General features: G+C 33.9%; 1 pseudogene; it reads left to right on the forward strand.

Moving 5' to 3' along the window:
* Nucleotides 1–1,538: 1,538 nt before the first annotated feature.
* LOC133330806 (odorant receptor 30a-like) lies at nucleotides 1,539–8,219 on the forward strand (annotated as a pseudogene).
* Nucleotides 8,220–8,497: the final 278 nt, after the last annotated feature.

Genomic DNA, 8,497 nt, shown 5'->3' on the forward strand with positions numbered 1-8,497 from the left:
GATTGTTATATACTTGCTTACTTAGCTGACTTGTTACAGAACGGTTGTTCCATAAGCCGAGCTTAAAAAAGATTTTCATGCGCGTCGGTCTTGTGCGCAATTACACCAATTTGGAAGAACACGTTCCAATATGTTGTTTTCTACATGATCTTTCCATGTAATTCGTGGCCTTCCCATTCTACGGGAACCATCAGTAGGCTCGTTTTTATATGCCTTTCGAGCTGGGGCATTCTCATTCATCCGCACAACATGGCCTAGCAACCGTAGTCGCTGTAGTTCAATACGACTGACTATGTCGATATCCGCGTATAAATGGTAAAGCTCGTGGTTCACTCGACGCCAATATTCACCGTCGACGCAGATAGGCCCGAATATCTTTCGGGGAATTTTGTTATATAAAATACTGAATAAAATCCTTATTTGACTTGGCTCTTCCAAATATTCGGGTTGCTCCTAATTTTTTTGTGACATGACTTGATAGCATCTTGTGAATGCCACTCCAAAAGTTAAGTAATGTAATGTACTTTTATAATAACCGTTAATTTAAATATTCAAAGATTTTAGCATCAGAAAAATGTATGAGTTTTTGGAAAAAATGTGAATAAAGCAGTTTGCCAACAACTATCAGATTTGAACCCTCGTGTTCTCTATCAATTCTCATCAATAAATTTGTCCTCCGAGGAAGTTAGTCGCGGTTGTGACACTGTGCGAGGCTTGATTCAGTTTAATGTCTGACAAACCAGGTATCTCATACTTCCATTCGTAGATGTGCATCCATGCATACTAAATTTCAGATCTATAACTCTTCTTGTTCCGTCATGTTATAATATGTCGATTAATGAATGTCCGTCTATCTATGTAGATCGCGATTGAGCTATGCAATTTTGCACAAACATTACTCCTAGGATGTTTGGTATTGAAAATTACATTACACCTAGTATGTTGGGTATTTTAGGGATTTTTTGGTATACAAACTTCCTGCTGAAAATGCTCAGCCTCCAAATTTAGATATTTCGAGGAGTATGGACACGTCTTTCAATTTTGTATTTTAGGTCCTCATTGGGTAACACATCTTCCTACCACAAGTTATTTATATCTGCTTTTCGCGCCCATATAACGGTGTCTCCCAATTTACGAATATACTTCTGGAAGGGATTCCATATCCGTATCTATCATAATTGGAAATTATTCCCAGAGGCTAGCTTTCCGTTTAATATGTCAAATTGCTTTTTAAGTTCATTATTTACCGCAATGATATATTGGCATGATATTGCAAAATGCATCCACCTAATAATACGTTTTGGTTCAATGTTGGTTAAACTTTAAAATTGTTCACTAATTAGAATTTATTGATATTGGAAAACTGAAATTAAAACAAAAACTACAAAATCATACTGAAGCCATATCGAAGCTTTCACATAAAAATTACTGAAATTCCTTAGATTTTCTTCGAAGTTGAGTAGCAAAAACGTGAAAGTAAATAAAATAATAATTGTGAAATTACTTAGAAGTCATAAAAATCTAATTATATTTTCAAAATGAAAATACGCTCAATTGAAGAAGTTCCCTTGCTGAGGACTAACGTGCGTATTATGAAATTCTGGTTATTTCTATTGAAACACAATTGACGTCGCTATTTTGCAGTGATTCCATACTTTTTTTTTATTAATACAACACAATTTTTGGATATTTACTTTAGTACCAAACCAATTGATGCCATTGTACGTAAAGCTGTACTATTTTTAAATACTTTATTGAGAGCTGTTTTATTGTGTTATAATCGTTTCGAATATGAAGGATTTATGGAGAAAATACGTTTGTTGTATATTGAATTGATGGTAAGAAGAGGAGGAGGAATAGGATGGAATAATTGAGAAATATGTATTTTATTTCTCACCCTCTTTGCAGCATTCAGAGGATGGGGTTTTAAGAAAAATGATACAGGATTGTACTGCGGCCTCAAGGTTTATATCGAAAATGAATTTGATCATGGGGTTTACATTATGTGTGAACTTTAATATGTATCCGCTATTTGCAACAACGAAAGGTTAATATTTTTTTTTTTTTTGTGAAATGAATTAGTGATATTCACTATAAGTTGCAGGGAATATTTTGTATATCATCCAGCATAGAGTAGATGGTACATCAGGTAGTCATTTTGTTTGTGAGACCCAGAAATATTCACCTATAGAGAACAAGTCTTTGTGCATATGTTTCTAACAGGCAAAGGGAAACGATATAGGCACATGGTTCCTTTGAGAACATGCATAGAATCACTTATTAAAACGATTTATGCATGTCCGTCCGTCTGTCTGTCCACGTTAAATTGTAAACAAAGTACAAGTCGCATTTATGATTTTTATTGGATGAAATTTGGCACAGCTCATTTATTTGGGTCAAGGACGAACCCTATTGAAATTGGAAAAAATAGGTTCAGATTTAGATATAGCTCGTCTGATTTCGAAATTTGGCATAGCGTACTGAATTAGGTCTAGAAAAACATGTGTTAAATTTCGTGAAAACCGGTTCCGATTTAGATATAGCTCCCATATATATTTTCGTCCGATTTTAGGTAAATAATGCACCAAATTCCCTATATATCTTGCGATTTCCACGAAATTTTGCACAGCGTACTGAAATAGGTCAATAAAGACTTGTGTTAAATTTCGTGAAAATCGGTTGAGATTTAGATATAACTCCCATGTATTGCTCATTTGCTGCAAAACAGGCATAACTCAAAAAAAAAACATTTTGCAGAAAATGCGTTTTAAGTTTTCAGTTTACTCACACTTTATATGAGACAGAGTAACTTCTACATATCCATATGAGTTTTTTACACAACATGAGGTCTATTATAGCGAAAATCGTCCTATTTAATGAACAATTTGCACCAAAGTCCCTATATATAAGTTCCGGAATAATCGGTTCAGAGTTTGATATAGCTCCCACATATACATATATATTCGTCCGACTTTACATAAATGGTGCACTTTCCGATTAATACGAAATTTTGCACAACGTATCAAATTTAGACTTAGACTATTTAGACTATTGCGTTTTGCTGATATAGGTGTAGGTGCAGGCATAGCTTCCATATGTATTTCTAACTGGTGTCAGATTTAATTTTTAACAGTGCGGCGCACCGAATAGCGTGTATCAATTTTGCTATTAATCGTTTTCCCTGAATTTGTCCCGTGGTACGCAGAAATATCTAAATCTGACCGAATAAAATTAAGTTGCAGAAAGACATGAATATGTTCCTTCCTTTGATGCGTAAATTTTTATAAAAACCTATTTTTTGAGTCTAAATTTAAGAAAGTCCATTCAAATGCCGTGGAACCCCGCGTGATTTTAGTTTTTTAAGTGCCGAATCTAATTAGCCCAGCCATGTTCAATTCCGCACAATAAAACGGTGGATATAGGTAGGAAAAACTGCAAAAAACGTATTTTGACAAACTCGCGTTTTTCTTCGAATTGTTTTTACATGCATTCATGTTTGCATTATCATATTCAGGAATATGTGTGAAAATAGGCCAAATAAAATGCGTATTTTATCCAAAATTGATTGTGGCGGCATATCCGCGGTTATTAACCAATCCTTTTAAACTAGGTGTACTTTTGTGTATTTTCATAGGAGATTAGATTTCAGTAATCTCGTATGAAAATATGATGCGCATAAAAATCTTATTGGAAGTTCATAATTATTGGATGAGATTGATTTGATTTATACGAAAACCGCATGCGCATCAACTGATTTCAACTAATACGCGAACTGTATGTTTTTTAATGTTGGTCATTTTTATGTATAGTAAATGCAATACATTTAGTTATTTTTAAAATCCAAACTCAATGACTACATACAAAGGGTATATTTTTATACCCTTCACCACACTGTATATATGTTGTAACAGGCAAAAGGAAACGATATAGACCATGGTTCCTTTTGAGAATATCCAGAGAATCACTTTCTGAGTCGATTTATGCATGTCCGTCCGTTTGGTGCAGCTCACCAAATGGTGCACTAAAGATCCTATATATCTTGCGATTTGCACGAAATTCCGATTTAAACGAAATTTGGCACAACATACTGAATAAATTCTAGAATGATATGTGCTAAGTTTCGTGAAAATCGGTTTAGATTTAGATATAGCTCCCATATATATTCTCGACCGATTTTAGGTACACGAAATGTGGCACAGCGTACTGAATTAAGTCTAGGATGACGTGTTGTAAGTTTCGTGAAAAGTGGTTCAGATTTAGATATAGCTCCCATATATATATTTGCCCGATTTTAGGTAAATGGTGTACCAAAGTCCTTATATATCTTTCGATTTACACGATTTGAATGATGGGTGGTAAGTTTTGGAAAAATCAGTTCAGATTGAGATATAGTTCCCAAATATACATATATATTCATCCGGTTTAACATAAGTAGTGCACCAAACTTCTAATATTTGTGCGATTAATACGAAAATTTGCACAACTCATCAAATTGAGACTTGAATGACGTTATTGCGTTTCGTTGAAATTGGTGCAGATGCTGCCATAGCTTCCATATGTAATTCGGACGGGCGTCTGATTGAATAGCGTGTATCAATTTTGCTATAAAGGTGACTCTAAATTTGCCCGTATGAAATTAAATTTATCATAGGTTGCAGAAAGACATGAGTATGTTCATTCGAGGGAACATTGACATGCAATTGTAAGGATACATATGTACAATATACCCAAAGTGGTGAATGGTATCACATAGTCGGCCCAGTCCGACTTTACTACTTTCCTTACTGGTTTTTAAATTCGTTTTAGTAAGTTTTAACTACTTTTTTATTTATTTTATTTTTACTTCCAGTTTTACCCTTTGGCATATATGTTCCGGGCATTGATAAATACCAATCGCTCTACTATGAGATATATTTTGCATGTACATACCATTTACCAATTTAATTGTCTCGTTCATTCTTTTCGGAATATTGATGTGTAAAGTTCTTCAACATAAATAGAGAAATTTGAAAGATGTTAGCAAAGAAAAGGCTCTGGAGGTTATGGTATGGTGTATTAAATATCACTTGCAACTAATCGAGTAATGTTTAAAAAAATAATGTTTTGAATTTGGAAACATAGTTTGAAGGTGACCATTGCTGCCTATGAAAGTAACTGGTTTGAGTTTGATGTTTCCACTCAGAAGACCATTCAATTGTATATAGAGATCCCAGAAACCTTGTGCCGTAAGTGATTTAATAATTCTATTAATATACGTATTTCTTTATTAATTGCTACAATTATATGAATATATTTTCATTTTTAGATTTTGGTGGGTAAAGTATATCCCATGAATTTGGAAATGCTGCAATCTCTTCTAAATGCCACATATTCTTATTTTACATTGCTTAAGGGGGTTTATGGCTAAAAAATTTAAAGAAACATGGTACACCAAACTCCCACTTTTGATCCGATTGAGAAAAAAATTTTTGCACAGAGTACTGAATTAGACCTATATTGATATACGATAATTTTTTTTTTTGAAATCGGTTCAGATTTAGATATAACTCCCATATATAGTTTCGTGCGATTTTTTATAAATTGTAAATATTGACTGGAACAGATTGATAAACTGTAGCCTACAAAGCATAAGCATCAGGGGCAAAGTGGAACAAGGTACAGTGTAAGCAATAGACAAAAATGCGGACAACACCAACTACGGCTTTGGAGTCTGTATTATATATATATACACCTAAGTCTGTTTTTACACGGTAGATTAGTTCCAGAAGAAGCCTTGTAAAAAAAAAACCGTATGAAAAAGGGAATTCCCCTATATTAGTGCTATTCACATTAGATTTGACCAGTAACAATTGTTTGTACTCGCTAAAAGGGAATTCACTTAAATCTTTAAGCTAGTGTTCGCAAACTATCGATACTATCGATGGTTTCAGACTTTTTTCTTTCATAAATACTTTTTGTGATATGAATATACTTCGCAAAAATTAAATTTGACAAAAAATTTAAGTACATAACATTTCAAATCGTTCTAAATGGACTAAAATCGTGTTATATCAAACCCGTGTACAAAAAGACCATCTAAAAACAGACTTAGGTGTGGATATATATGCAATTGATATCTAAATAAAATATGAAACGGTCGTCGAAACTTTAAGACTTAAATATATGAACGAGTGGATCGACACCGGAACCCATAGACCTCTCAAGAATATATAGGCTACCATCGGATTATTTATCAGTAATTATAAATCTGACCGAATACCTGACATAAGAGTAGCTACACCACGTGACACTATGATAACGGACAGAGATAAATGGGAGAGCGAAACAATAGCATAAATTCCCCTGGCAACTGTTGTTACACATATGGCTTCCGGTCATCTCACTTCACCTGCAATATAACACTGCGGTCATCCAGGCGGAGGTTCAAATTATAACGGAGTGTCTACACTGGTCAACTTTAAACTCTGGTCAAGATACAAAAAATATTATGACGGATAGCAGGCCAGCCATAAAATCAATAACTTCCAACACAGTCAAATGTAAACCATTTTTGGAATGCTTAACATCTATAAATAATTTCTTACGATACGGTCTTGTACGAATCGTATGTGTACCGACTCCCACAGGAATAATAGACAATGAAATAGCCAATCTACTTGCCACAACTGCTAAGGCCACAGACGAGAGTAATCCTAACCATTTAGTGCAACATGCCTGGAAATGAGATCATAAGCGAAGGAAATCCACAAATAATGAGGTGACTGGAAAGAACAAAAAAATAATTTAGAGAGATCCACATGAAGGTTAGACTAAGCAAATCTTAACGCTTAAAAAAAGACAAATCAGCAGACAGGTGTTCTCACAAGATGCGCCAGCCTGCAGGCACATTTAAATCTACTTAATATTTTGGACTTTTATTAGGTAGAATATTAAAAATACCGATATCGACTTAAATTTCGGATTTGGATATATCCCCCTTAATTTGGTATCTATATTTGGGATTTAAACATGTGTTTCAATCGAAGTGGGTGTATCCTTGTGTCTATATTGATTATAGACTGACTAGGTCATTTTTTAAACTCACTATAATATTTAAAAATTAAAATTATTTATCTGTCTATTGAAACCACGAAAACCGCAACTCGTTGTGCAAAAATTTCTGCCTATGAGACGGTAAACATAAACAACGAATCAAACATATTCAGTCTGCAAAACAATATCTAAGAATTCAGAGCGTTATCCAACGTCATGATAATTGTCACTATCGAAGATGTACCGTTGTACAATAATTCACAGCGTATTATGAAATTTTGGTCATTTCTATTGCGACATTATTGGCGTCGTTATTTTAGTTTATCATGTTGACAACATCGCAATTTGTAGATTTGTTCTTTAGTACCGAACCAATGGATACCATTATACGAAATGCCTCGCATTTTTATTTCATTTATTCTATTAGCAATCTGAAGATAAATGGGTCAGACAAGAATTACAAGTGATCACAAATGCCGCTAACAACATTTCCGGTGTGAATTTGGTTATAGGTACTTGCTCGGTTATAAGTTTCTTGATATATCCCATATTTGCAACAACTTAATTACCTTTCCAGAACCTGCAGAATGTATAGTTTTTCCTAAGATAAAATTTTTCTTTAAAATATCGACAAAATAGTAATATAATCTATTATTAATAGCAATAAATCGAAGTATGCTATTAATATGTGGTTTCCAGTTTTACCCTTTGGTATTTACGTACCCGGTGTGGATAAAAATGTGTCGCATACTATGAAATCTGTTTCATAGTACAGACAATAATGGCTCCGATTGGTTGTTGCATGTTTATACCGTTTACAAGCATGATTGTGGCCATAATGTTATTTGCAATATTAATGTGTCGTCGAATGCAAAGGAAATTGCGACATTTATGTGATGTGACTTGCGAGGAGGCAAGGGAGACGATTATTTTGTCTATACAATATCAAACACTATTAATAAGGAATGTCTGCAAAAAAATAAAAATATTCTATGTTAATACTCTACAAATTTCTAGATATGTTAATATCATCAACGATTTGATTACCTATACAAATTTGTTGGAGTTTTTAGCTTTTGGAGCCATGCTTTGTGTCATGATGTTTACACTGGTCACGGTTTGTGTTGGCATTGTAAACTATAAAGCTCTTAATATTTGTATCCCTCATCTCTTTGTTCCAGGTCTAAACCGAGAGTAAAAGGCTTTTAATATGTGTTTATATTCTGATTCGCCCAAAGCACAATTCTTTATTATTGTTATGTGCGATGAGAGCTTGAATATTGCAACGGCAGCCTACGAAAGTGAATGATTTGATGTTGATGTGGGCACCAAGAACACTTTGCGTTTGTTAATACTTCGAGCCCAGAAACCACGTGCGGTAAGATTATATGATGAAAATGAAGTGTTGAATGTAAATTTAACGTTGCGTGTAAAAGTAGTATTATATTTCCCAATACTGGATCAT

The sequence above is a fragment of the Musca vetustissima genome, unplaced genomic scaffold (assembly GCF_032173495.1).
Source record: "Musca vetustissima isolate MV318-11 ecotype Yass unplaced genomic scaffold, APGP_CSIRO_Mvet_v1 utg84985, whole genome shotgun sequence".
Taxonomy (NCBI): domain Eukaryota; kingdom Metazoa; phylum Arthropoda; class Insecta; order Diptera; family Muscidae; genus Musca; species Musca vetustissima.